Source organism: Ictidomys tridecemlineatus, chromosome 9 (assembly GCF_052094955.1).
Source record: "Ictidomys tridecemlineatus isolate mIctTri1 chromosome 9, mIctTri1.hap1, whole genome shotgun sequence".
In the NCBI taxonomy this organism is placed as follows: Eukaryota; Metazoa; Chordata; class Mammalia; order Rodentia; family Sciuridae; genus Ictidomys; species Ictidomys tridecemlineatus.
This window is the reverse complement of record NC_135485.1, coordinates 23,928,096-23,942,239: the sequence shown is the minus strand read 5'-3', so window position 1 is coordinate 23,942,239 and position 14,144 is coordinate 23,928,096. Positions and strand designations below refer to the sequence as shown.

At 30.7% G+C, this 14,144-nt stretch overlaps 1 pseudogene; it reads right to left on the bottom strand.

Moving 5' to 3' along the window:
• Nucleotides 1-4,072: 4,072 nt before the first annotated feature.
• On the bottom strand, nt 4,073-4,592 carry LOC110597638 (ras-related protein Rab-18-like; annotated as a pseudogene).
• Between the last annotated feature and the right edge of the window lie 9,552 nt (nt 4,593-14,144).

The window sequence follows — 14,144 nt, the reverse complement described above, 5'->3', positions numbered from 1 at the left end:
TCTTTCACTTTTTGAATTTTTCTCTGACCTCACTCCTTACATCCCCCTTGATCTTACATATCAGTTTAACTATATACATCTTTCACTCCTTCTCTGACAGTTCTTCTACTGTTTTGTAAAGGGACTCAATTATTGGAGCATCTTGGTTTGTCTGGACCTCTTTTGTTTTTAACCTATAATTTAAACTATGGATGAGCACTTCAATATATTTACAATAATTAACATAGTTTTACATTATTTATTTTTCTTCTGTCATATATGCTTTCTTTTCCCAGGAGTTAAAATTTTATTCAGAGCAGCTTATTATATTTCTATCATGGAAAACAGACATGATCTTGGCACGTGCTAAAACTTTATTTCTTAGGAGTTCTACTACCTTTGTAAACATTTTTCAGAACAATGTGACTTTCAGTATTTTGAAAGCAGTTTGATTCTGAAAATTATTTAAATATATAATTTTTTTTAAAAAAACATTCTTCCTCTTACTTATCTTAAAATCTTATTTGAGACTTCAAATATAAACTTCAAATTCCTTCATGTTCACACAGGTTAGGAACAGTATTATCTTCAGCCAGGACAGAATTTTTTAGCAACTTCATAAATGCTCTTTTGGCTTTTTCAATTATCTTCCATAATTTAATAAATAAATTTATAATTTAATAAATAAAATTCTAAATATCTTAGTGTCATGAGTAATTTCCTTAATATGGAATTTATACCGATTATTATAATAATTGTCACAAGGATAAAAATATTATAGTGACTGGAGGTTTCAAACCAAATTGGTTCATGAAAGTAATATAAAATTATATATGAATATTGTCAAATTCATCACAATCAACAAAATTTTATTCGATATTCACTCTTTACCTAGCTTTAGGCTAGATGCTGAGTATAAGGAGAAAAACAGTACATTCAGATATCTCTCAGTATTTATGCATTAAAACAAACAAACAAACAAACCAAAAGACCAAAATGAGAAAGAAGAGAGAAAATGTTAAACTAATTATTTAAGGAGAATAGATAGGAAAGTATTGGCTTTCTCTTCCAATTATTGCCATAATTCGCAATACTTTAGTATGAATACTCCATTGAAGAATAATTTAATAGTACATGTATTTTTATTGGATTAATAAAGTATTTGTTTGAATAATTTTTATAAAAATAATTATAACAACCAAGGCTTCATTACTTGGTTTGGTCCTTACTATGCTCATACTTAGAAGGCTTGAAAGGGGAATATTTTCCCTGGGTTTTCTCACTCAATTAATATGATGGTACTAAATATTCACTCATAAGTTTGGCTAACAATTTAAGAAGAAAATCTCAATAATTCAATATTATTTGGAGATAATAGTCACATTTTTCAGAATGTATCATATTAATATCATGTAAATATCAAATTTTCAAAGTGCAGGAATATATCTTTATTTACTGTATGGATGGTCTGTCAACTATTAGATGCCTGGTGTGGGTTTAATAAAAAAATGTATGCATTAAAATATAAGTTGCTAAACATCAGAGTCAAACTTATTGCTATTATCGAATTGGTAAAAATACACTAAGTCTAACATTTCTGGTTTTATTCAAGAATTATTTTATATTTATTATGTAAGAAGTCAACAATACATCCCTTAAACTCATTTCCTTTTAGGAAAACTGTCCCTCCTTTATTTTGCCTGTCCAGCCTTTATTTTTAGTTTTTATAGCTACATCTAATTGCTTGGAATGTGTAAAACTAATGTTAATTTTTATAGTATATCACCTTAAATTTGTAGAAGCTTTTAAGTATCATAAGCTGTATAAGGCAAAGAGAAAGAAAGAAAAAAATATAGAATGAGTTATTTTCCTGGATATACTGAAATGCTACAAATAGGATTTTAAGGATGGACAAAAACTTAGATGTTATCTGGTCAAAACATCTTTCTACAACACACAATACTGAGATCTGTGAAGGTGCCTTTTTCAATTTTTCTGAGCAGACTCTGGGCTGAACATAGATTTAATCCATGATCCATTTCCTCAGCTCGTTTCCATCCACATTCAATTACTTCTTGTCCTTTGCTTTTGTCCTTTTACACTGAAGTGTCCTGGTGATTTTGCTTGTTTTGCTCTAATTGTTTCTGACTTTCCCCAATCATGTGAAAAATTAAAATTAATATTTTGAAATTATTTCCCTCCATATTATGAGAGAATTTGTTTTATGTACTAAGATTATTAATAATATCTGGATTTGAATATGCTTTAAAGAGCCATTTAATTTTGACTCTCTGATGAGGCATTGTTCATTTAGGTTTTTAGGGTATTTTCTCTTTCTTTTTTTTTCCCCCCACACTTTTATTGGTGCATTATAGCTGTAGATAATGATGGGATGTGTTGTTACATGTTTGCACATGCACATGATATAACCATGTAATTTACCAATATCACTCCCCAGCTCCTCCCTCCTCCAATTCCCCTTCACTTCTCCTCTCCTGATCTCCCTTTGCTTTTAGGAATTCCACCCCCACCTTTCTTTTACACATATGGGAATAAAAACATATGACCCTTAATCTCCTGAGTTCGTCTTATTTCACGTGACACAATGGTCACTAGTTCCATTCATTTTCTTACTAGGGACATAATTTCATGTTGCTTTATGGCTGAATAAAATTTCATAGTTTATCTATACCACATTTCCTTTATCAATTTATCGGTTGTTGAACACCTAGTCTGGTTCATGGTTTGGCTGTTTTGAATTGTGGTGCTCTAAGTATGCATATCATTTATAATTGTACATAGAGAATAAACAGCTGAGAAATTAATAACAAAATATCATCAAGGGATATGGCAATGTGTAAGCCTTAAAAGACATATTACTTATTGTAAGGCTTAAAATAGCAGATATCAATATAAGCTAAATAACATTTGGGTGGAAATATATATATATATAAAGCACAATAGCAAGATGTTAGAAAAATGAATCCTGCAGAAAAGATTTATTAGTGTGTACGGATTGGTTTTGATAAACTGCTGGCTACTTGTTACAGTAAATCATCAAGGTTTTCATTGAGATGGCGTTTCCCCACACAGGTCAGAATCTGAAAGCTTTATGCCTTTCTCAAATTGTCCTTTAGTGTTTTGTTGTTGTTGTTGTCTTTGTTTTCTTTTTTTTTTCCACCCTATAAAGCCCAGAAATAGTTCTTGAATATTGACTAGGGATATATGGAAGTCATCCAATATGTAAATCCATTCACATTACAAATGCTACAATTGAGATTCCTGGGGAAACACAACATTTGTGAAAAAAAATGTTGATTTTAAAAGTGATCAGTCAAAAGAGGCTACAATAAACACACTATTCATGTCCCTTTGAAACCCATTCTAAGGTGCAATCTATGATCTGCCCAACTCCACATATCTAAAAGCATTGTACACAGGATTATGAAACCAATATACATACTAGGAGATTAAAACTCCAGTTAAATAAATTGGCTTAATTCAATAATGAATAAAAAAGTGATAGCAAAAAAATTTAACATATCATTATTATTTTAGAAACATCATCAGAACAAGTAGAAGTTTAATATGAATTAATTAAATTGGGCTACACTTTGCACTAAGAATTTGCTTACTACTAAAATAGAATCTAGAAAACTCCTAGAAGAGCTTTGGAATCATGCTTTTCATGATTCTCTAAAGGAACTTTTATAGGTTTAAGGAACTGGTATCTCTGCCATAATTTTAGAAGTTCTACCTACATACCAAGCAATACAGTAATCGGCAGGAAAAAAAAAAAGATTTTGTATCAACAGATACTAGGTACATGAATGTTTAAAAAAATTACATGATAAATGTAAATCATTCAAATGTACTCATAAAGGTACACCTATTTTATGTTACATAAAAAATTATAGATTGCAAATTGTATATGTTTACCATAGTATTTCACCTGCATAAGTCAATGAATAGGATTTCTTGCAAATATTTACTACCATGATACAAAACATTTATGTGCAAAATGAAGGTCCTTAAAATAACTGACAGATGTCACTGTCAGATTAAATGTGCAAAAGATAGAATTTTCCAGAGTTTATAACACAGAACAATAACGTTCACAGGCTCCTCCTCCATGGCTTTTTTCTCTGTGTGACAGTTTGACTTCTTTTTTCTGCTTCTTACTTTCCCACAGTCCAGGCTTGTGAATGATCTTTTCAACAAGTTCTTCAAAGGCACATTGTGCACCATGGCAGGTTTTTGCATTTGCCTCTATAAATAACATGGAATAGTTTCCGGGAAATTTCAAGTATTCATTTCTATCAACTTCATGATTTCCCTTACCAATTTTATTTCTAACTATCATGTTTGTTATGTCATTTCTTGTCCAATATGTACAATTCCAATTCATTTAACCAAATATCCAGCTTAACAAAAGTGCCTCATTTTCTGACTTCATAAAGTAATATACACCTCCCTGGACCTGCAGTATCTTATTGATGCTACAAGTTCTGAATCAAAATATCATCTGTAAACCATAATAGCAGAATGTATTTGTGCAACCCAATCTCACTGATGATGAAGATCTTCAGAATACTCAAAATGATTTTGTCCATGCTGAACCTGCTTCACCCAGAGCCCAGATGGCTATCTCCAGTTGCCACCTCAACCCTTCACTATGGAGATTGGTTCACATATGCTTACCAGTGTAAAGCTACTCAATTTTTAAAAAATTGTAATTGAAATCACATTTGAAGAGACAGCATCATCAACATTTTTATCTATATTGATATTGATGCTTGCTATTTTTGAAAATCTTAAGTTGATAAAATATATAGTTTTTTTTTTTTACTTCATCTCACTAATTAATGACATTTAAAAATACTGAATGATTCATTTGCAACTTCCTTTTATGGGTTCTAAAAAATCCTAAGAAAACTATTAAATAAAAAGAATGGCATGATTTTTTCTCACCCTGTACTTCCTTATCTCATTTTCTGTTACTCTCTCAATTACTTATGGTGACAATAGTGACTTTTTTGTGCACATAAAGATGTATGTATATTTTATGCATTTCTCATGCCAAAATTCGATAATAAATTATACAAAGTGTCTATCCTATTATTTTCCTACATATCCTCATGATATCACACCCTTTTCTAATAATGCATTTCTTTGGCAAATAAGACCTTTACAATTTACCCTAACTCATACAACTTTTACTTTAGATCTCTAACAAATTTTCTATCAAACAAATATCTACATGTACTATAGGCAAGAAAAAGTAATATTTTTTTCCTCATCCATCTCAGGTTTATAACTGAAGCCTCTATATGGAAAGAAAATATGAAAATAACAAGATAAAAAGCACACAAATTAATTTTTCATAAGTTTTACATAACACAGGATCCTCCAGACATACAGAACCAAAGAAACACATGGTCCAAAGAAATCTAAGCATACAAGTGCCCAAAGAGCAGGCAGTTAGTTGTATAGGAGCCTGACTACATAACCAGTGTGTGCTCTAATGTCAATTAACTGAGAAAATGTAAAGATTGTTTATTCAGACTTTATCCATGTCCCTCTGTCTTCAGACATAAAATATTTCTTTCATTTAAATCTAGGGAGTAAATGCAGGTCTTACGACCTACTGTGATGGAAGGTGAGGGAATTCTTTTATGACCTGCTTCCAAGGGTGAAGCCTGGGAGTTGGTTAGAGAAAACTTTCTGGATCTGCTTGTTTTCTTCCATGACATTTTTCAGAGTAGTGTGCCTTTACCCTATCATCTTTGTTAATTTTCTTTCAATCAGTGATACATCTAATCATAATTTTTCAGAATTAAGATTTGTTGATGTTTTAAAAAGTTTTAGCAAATTTATTGTTATAATACTTATTATAAAATTTTATATAGTAATTTTCTCATATTTCATCATTGGTCTATTATTGATTCTATATCCTGCCATTTTCATTAAAGTTATTTTATGTCAACTTTTTTCCTTTTACGTGACTTTACTTGATGTTCTCACATTGCAAAATTGGTCCTCCTGCTTCTCAAATTACTTCTTTAAAGTGTTTCCATAGAATTGGAAATATTTAGGAATATTTTTTGAAAACATTCAATAGATTTTGTGTTAATAAATATTGTAATTTGCATATAATCATGTGTGAGTCAGTATTATAATTTTCATTTAATTATTATTTGTGCTTCATTATATAATTTTTAGTTCTCATTTTGATTTAGATAGAAAAGCATATGAAAAGATGCTCAACATCATTTCTCATTAAAGAATAAAAATGAAAATATGAATTTATAATGAGTAACTATGAGAATGGATACAATTTTTAAAATATGATAATACCTATAGGTAGGAAAAATGCCAAACAGTAAGAATTCCCATTCTTTCCATGAGCAGAACAGGCTTGATGCCCCATCCTGTCTCACTTCAGAAGAATAGTCAGTCAAGCATAGACTGTACCTCTGAAACCATGAGTCAAAATAAATTTTCCATCCTCTAAGTTGTTATTTTATTTTATCTTTTCCAGAGAAATAGATTTATTTTGAAAAGCAGATACAAATTCAAGGAATATGCAACTGTATTAAGGTGAGACACCATTTGGGATAAAATAAGAAATACATATTCAAGGAGAATGTTGGATATCTTAAGAGTGAGAAGGTTTCAGTGTAAAGCAAGGGATACATATTCAAGACAGAAGGAAGGCCAGATTCATAGGAAGATAGAGCCTATAAGTTGTTACTGTCAGATATTTTCTTCACAGCAACACAAAGCAAAATAACAAAAAGTGAAGTAAATCAAAATATTTATGATATGAATGGCTTCTCCTCTGTTCATTGGTGTCGGAAGAATAATGAACATGCTAAGATACTTACATCCTAATTATCTGAAGTTGTGAATATGTAATATTATATGGGAAAAGGAAATGAGGGTTGCAGATCAAATATTTTACTAATCAGTGATTATCTAGAATTGAACAGGTGGATTCAACACAATCATGAGGGTTCTTTACTTTGGAAGAGAGAAACAGCAGAGGGAGTTAATAAAAATGAGAAAAATTGACTCAAATTACTTTTGCTGATTTTGAAAATGGAAGAAGAGAATTTTTATCCTAGAAAGTGGACATCTAAACAAGCTAAAAAAGAAAAGAAAACTAATTCTCCCTAGAGCCTCCAGAAGTAACATAGAAATAGTGACAGATTTGTTTTAGCCTTCAAATTCACAAGACACTTTCCTACTTTAGCCTTCAAATTCACTTCTTCTGCTGACAGGTGAGGTCTGCACAAGCCACAAAACTCTTCAGTGGAGAAGTCTTGCAGCTCTCAATGGCGGGCCATGCCCTCCTGTGTTACTGAGGATCCCGGGATGTCATTGTTTAATAAGAACCATTTTGAATTTTTGACTTCCAGAATCTATGAAGTAATAAATTTGTATATACATTTTTTTAAGCTAGGGATTGAACTCTGGCACACTCAACCACAGAGCCAAATCTCCAGACCTATTTTGTATTTTATTTAGAGACAGGGTTTTACTGAGTTGCTTAGCATTCTGTCAGTTGCTGAGTATGTTTATTTCAATTATGCATTTTGGAACTGAGGAAATAAAACACAGTGTAGGCTCAAAAACAAACTAGTCATACTGTAAGATGAACTTCAACTAAAACTTCATTGAGCACCTGATTTCCTTAAGCACTTACTCTGAGTAGTGGACCATAGCATATATTTTAGTTTTTATGGAATTAATATCAGTTCAAAAACCCACGGAATGTCCAGTTATTTGTTTTCCCCAGTATACAAGCACCCTACTAAAAGGTTATATGACATTGTATGAAAATTGGAGAGAATATTAGCAGTATAAATTAGATCTGCGTATTAAGGTTCTTTCTCAAAAGACCTGTTTTCCTCTCACTTTATCGTGTTCGGTTCTGTAAACTGGTTTGAATCTGGGAATTGATTGAAAGACTATAGCTCTGTTTTAGAGATTTAAGTTTGACTTCTGATCACTTGCTCAGAGATTATACCTATAAAGATTAAGTAAGAATTCATTAGATACCCATTCCTTTCTCTCCTAGGTATAACATGCCAATGCTATAAGTCCCCATGAGCCAAACAATTCTGATTGCTATTTAATTCTGCTCACTGCTTTAATTCTGCTTTTCATTATAGTAATGACATCTATATTTTCTTTTGTAATTATGTGCCACCACTTCACCTCTGCCACCGTGGCATACAACTATCCCCACTGTCCTTAAGGAACCCAGTTCAGTAGCGAATCCTATTGTAATTTCTTACTTGCAGAGAACAACCATAGAAGTCTTCTAGGATCCTGGGTATTCGTATTCCTTCACTAATTTATTTCTCATTTAACAGAAGAGTTGTCTTCTCCCAGGGTCTATATACAGACTTATATGAAAATTCCACTCTAATTTCCCAATCTCCCTAAGCTTTTGGAAAACTTGTTCTACAGTATATTAAGGAAGTTAGGTCAATTCAATATAATTTTTATAGGCTACTTTTGGTCTATAGTTTAGACTCCAAGAAAACAAACTGTTAGAAACCTTTCTAGTACTTCAACATGCAACACTAAACCCAGAATCTCAATTTAGTAGGCCTATACCAATAATTTTGGTCAAATCCAAACTTATGTTCTTCCAACATTAGCTCACAAACATTTCTTAGATTTGTATAATATAAATTGGAAAAATCATGCAATTCTTTTCTCATGTAGTATACTTCCTCATGAATCACACTTTATACTCCACCTTTTAGTCTGGTTCATTAGTCTACTTATTGGTCCAGGAGGAAAGAGGGGTGGTAAGGGTGGGTTCTGATAAAAATTAGCAGCATCTCACAAGGCAAATATCTAAGGGAAAGACATTGCAATTTCCTCTGTTGAATAGGGTTGCCTTTATCTAATAAGGACTCAGCAGAATTTATAGGTCTTCCACTAGGTTCTGCCTATGTGTTCCATTCCCATTTCCAGGACCACATCTCTGCCCAATCAATGTAGTTACTTTAAGAGTAGATATCCTGCAAGGTAACAAATTCAATTTGCCTTGTATTCCAGCCACTCACAGGATGAGACTCTGGGTTTTGTTTTCAGAAATCTCATCTCCATGGCTACAGGAGATAAGGTTTGCCTTCTGGGCAGATATAAAGACTTTCATGCTGGGAACTTGAAGCCCTGAGTTTATTTTTTTCCTTTCAACACTTTGTTCATCATTTTTAGGAGCAAAGAACCAATTGTATTATGCTCATTGGATTGAAAATAAAATATTCTAAGAAACAAAATACATAGTCATCCAAAATTTTCTTACATATGGATATGGCTAACATTATCCAATGGTGATGCAGATTTCTATTGCCATAGTTGGCTAATGGTGTCACTTTAACATTTTGGATAGAAAAGATAATACCTTTAAAAAGAATCAGATTAGTGAATCTATTACAAAAATCTTAGAACTAATTAAAAAGTATCATTCTTCAGGTTCTTTTCTTCTAAATCCATCTTAGCACCAAAATCTGTACAGTTAAGATTCCACAGTGAAACAGAACCAATTGGATAAAGATAGATATACTGATATACAGATATATTTATTTTAAGAAATTGGATCACACATTAATAGTGCCTGGCAAGAGTAAATTCTTTAGGGAAGGCTGGCAAACTGGAAACTCAAATGAGAGTTGATTTTTCATTCTCAAATTTGAAGCCCATAAGGTAGGGAAGAAGGATAGAATTCAGGCAGGATTTGTATGTTACAGTCTTGAGGTAGAATTCTTCCTTCTCTGAGAAAGTTCAGTTTTGTTTTGTTTTTGCTCAGTCACCCCCTAAAAATGCTTTATACAGATTGAATGAGAGCCACCTATGTTGTGGGAATTAAGCTATTTTGTTTCAAGTGTACTGATAATATATATTAGTCACAGGCATGAAATATCTTCATATTAAAACCTGGTCTAATATTGACCAAAAAAATCTATGATCAATTGGCAAAAATGATACATAAAATTTATCCACAACATTTTCCAAAATTATATTATCACATTAAGAAAAAAATTCTAATAGGAAACTGGCTTTATTTTGCTTTTCAATCAATGGCAGTGTATAATAAAGGAGTTCTTCTAAATTCATCTTAGCACCAAATCTATCACAAATAAGATTCCAGAGTGAAACAGAACCAATCAAATAAAGATAGATATACTGAAATACAGATATATTTGTTTTAAGAAATTGTATATAGAGTTTGATGCTACTGATTTTAGTCATGTTGAAGTGTTTTCAGTTTTACCAACATTAATTTTTGAACCTCATTGCAATTTATTGCCTATTTGAAAGTCTGGAAGCATTTATTCTGTTTTCTTCTACTTTCAGTGTTTTAGATCTTACATTTAGGTATTCAAACCTTTTTACGTTGATTTTTCTAACTGGTGATAAATAGGGATCTATTTTCATTCCTTTGTGAGTTGATATTTAATTTCCTGAGAATGATTTATTGAAAAGACCTTTCTTTCTGTAATGTGTGTTCTTAGCCACCTGAAGATTGGTTGACTCTAGATACCTGAGTTGACTTCTATGCTTTCCATCACATTCCATTGGTTTATGCATCTATTTATGCTAATACCATGTCATTTTAATTCTAATAGCTTTATAATGTATTCTGAAGTCAAATAATATACCTCCTGCTTTGTTCCTTTGTTGTGTTTGCTCAAGTTTCCTTTGGCTATTTAGAGTTTTTTTTTTTTTGTGTGTGTGTGTGTGTGTGTCGTTATGTGTATCCAGATGAATTTTATATTTTTTTCAAAGTTCTATGAAGAATGACAATGGGATGGATTTAATCTGTATATGGCTTTGGGTAATATTATTTATTTATTTTTGTTTGTTTTTTAACAATATTGATTCTCCTAATACACAAATGCAGAATATTTTTCCAGTGTTTTGTGACCTCTTCAACTTATTGTTCATTAATATTTGAAATTTTCCTTGTAGTTATCTATCTCTTCTTTGGTTATATTTATTCCTAGGTTTTTATTTTATTTTGGAACTATTGGAAATGAGCTTATATTCTTAATTGTTTTTCCCAGTAATTCATTACTTGCTTATTTTTAGGAAAATTCATATTCTTTTCATTGGATGGTTTTAGATTTTGATTGTACATTTCACTAGAAAAAAATTTATTCATTGCCCAAAATAAAAGTGTAACTTTTAAGTAAAAATTTTTTCATATACAATTTTACTAGAATATTACTAAAATATGTTTTCAGAAGATGACATGTAATATGTGACAAGCTAAGATTCGACATTTTATTTAAAATTAATCTGCTAGAATTTGAATAATTCTTTTCATATTAATAGAATTCTCAGCAATAAGTAAAGGAGCTCATATCTGATTGGTAAAAAAATTCCTAAAGCAATCAATCACAGGTTATAATTTACAGGAAAATATATCCTAAAATAGTCATTTCAGTAAACTCAATATCTTTTAAGATACACTTTACACTCCTATAGTAGTATCAAGCCAACTGAAGAGTCAACTGTTTTGAACATAAAATTTTCTTTAAGAAAACATTTTGTCTTTCTTAGCAGATTTTAAAAATTCTCCAGATAATATATACAACTTTCCTTTACAGTACATTATATGTGCTGGCTGGTTGATGCTTTTGTCTCTTCTAATCACTTGTGAACACTGTTTCCTCTTCTTCAAATGTTATTTATTAAGCTTCACACCAGGGCATAAAGACTATAACTGGACTAATATTATGCATCCTATAATGTGCACATAAAATAAAGTCAATGCTATGTTAGAATAAGTTTTAGTGAAACAAAATCTTTTGTATTCTCAGTATATTCCTTTCCAATATTTATAGTTTACAAGTATTTATTGGTATTTTGACACATTTTAGAGCAAAATTTTGTGTGAATAGACTTCATCATTACTTAAGATCTTTTCAATGCTTTGTGATACAATTAACTCAAAATCTAAATTTATGATTAATTTATTCCAACAGTTTAATGGCTGTCACAGCTAAAAAAGCATAATTTTTAAAGACATAAAATGAAAATAAAGGTAAAGTCATTGTTGTACTTATAAAATCATAGTGCTTTTTTTAACACAACCTACCAATTACACAGAGATCATTTGTCCTAGGTGGATACTTATTTTTAACAATTCTTAATACTAATGAAGTATTTATTTAATTGGCATTATTTTATTTTGATTTTAATGTATTTAATAAATAAATATGTTTTATCAGCAGACATGAGAGATACACGAAAAACTTAGCAACATAATAAATTAATAAAAATACAATTTAAAACATCAATTTTTTATGAATTTTAGTCATAAGTACTTTTTTGATGGTCTTGAATCATAGATTCAAATGCATATTTTTTTCCAAAATGTTGTTGGGCATTGTAATATGCTGTCTTTTTTCTCAGTAGATATTCCTGCTTTATTTACATTTCATACAGTCACAGGATTTTTTGAGAGTAGGTGATATTTTTTCATTTCATGTAGCAAGTCTAGTGGATAAATTGTAATTGCTCAGGAATAGTTTGCATAATCTATTTTCTTTTTGTTTTTCAGTTGGACTTTAATTATACATGTGACCAAGGCTACTTAATAAGAAATAATATAATAATAATAATAATTTCTCTTTGCTTTGCTTCCTTCTTTTAAAATAATAAGTAGATGGATAGATTAGAAAATAAATTAAAGGTTTCTGAAGAAAGGAATTGCCTCTTTTTCTCATTTTTTGATGCCTGAAACCAGATGTAAATGCCTCAAAGTCACAGCAAATATCTTGTGATTTGATTCTTGAAGAGAAGGACTAAGACAAAGATCTCCAATTTCAGGCTATACAAGCAGAAAAATATAAAGTGTTTGTGTTGCAGGTAATGTTACTTGTGCAGTTAAGCCATGGTAAGCGTATGCACTCCACTGAAAGGTGTGTTTACATCATTGTAAACCTGATTTCTTTGACTTAGACTCAAAGTATGTATAAATAAGAGAGGAAAATACCACTAAAGGATAGGCATCATCAAAGACCAATACTTGGTACTCTTTCTTTTCATAAAGAACAACTATGATGATTCATCTTCATCTTTGACAACTTTTAAAAATGGAGTTGCTAGGAAATGTTAATAGTTAAAAAGTAATGCCTCATTCTCAACCTCAAGACAAATTACAGGGTAATAACCTGTTTGTCATCTATAAAAATGTTACTGACTTATCAGAACATGAATAAAAAGAAGTATATCACAAATTTCTAGAAAAGCTGAAGGAACATAATCTCTGTTCTCAGACTGGCTGTAGCCTGGAATACAACAATTTCAATCCGAAAGACAACTCATACATGTGTGTAAAAGTCAACTGACATTTAGATGAAATTGGGATCCTATTGTTGATCTTTCCATTAAATAGTAATAAGATGATCTATATTTTGTTATTCTGAATTAAGAAATTAGAAAATATAGCTTAAAATTAAACACATTAGATTGAACATTTGTCTTGATTATTCTCCTAAACCTCAATTAAATATGCATAAGGAACACTTTTAAAGTTATACATCTCCAAGGATAAATATAGTAACAAAAATAATAGCAACAATTTTTTTGGGAAAAAAGGCAGTTAAAGATACTTTTACTTTAATCATCCTAGAAAAGCTAAATTCTAAGTTAAAAATAGTACACATTAAGAAGGAATCCAATACACACCATAGAACACTCACATGCCCTGGGGATTGGATACAACTACACTAGGTTGAAATAAATATGAGATTTCTGGGGGAGAAAAGAGCATTATAAAAAGCTTGTTTGATAAGGAGTTAAATAGTAAAATCTGTGATTACTCCTTTCCTTCTCTATAATAACAGAAAATGGTGTGGTCTATTATTCTCATTAAAAATAAATAAAAATAAAACTCCTGATTAGAAAAGAGTTTCATTTTTAAACTAGTTGAAAAATTGGAAATTATTTCTCTTAAAAATTTGATCAGTCCATGAGAATAGTTGTAATGATATAGACAGCAGACATTTCCCAACGAAACCAGCAAGCTTATGAAATAAAATAAATATAATAGTTGAGACTGAAGATCCCAGGAGGATAATTGTGCAATAGGTATACACAACAACTCAATTAATGCAGATTGAATAGCAGAA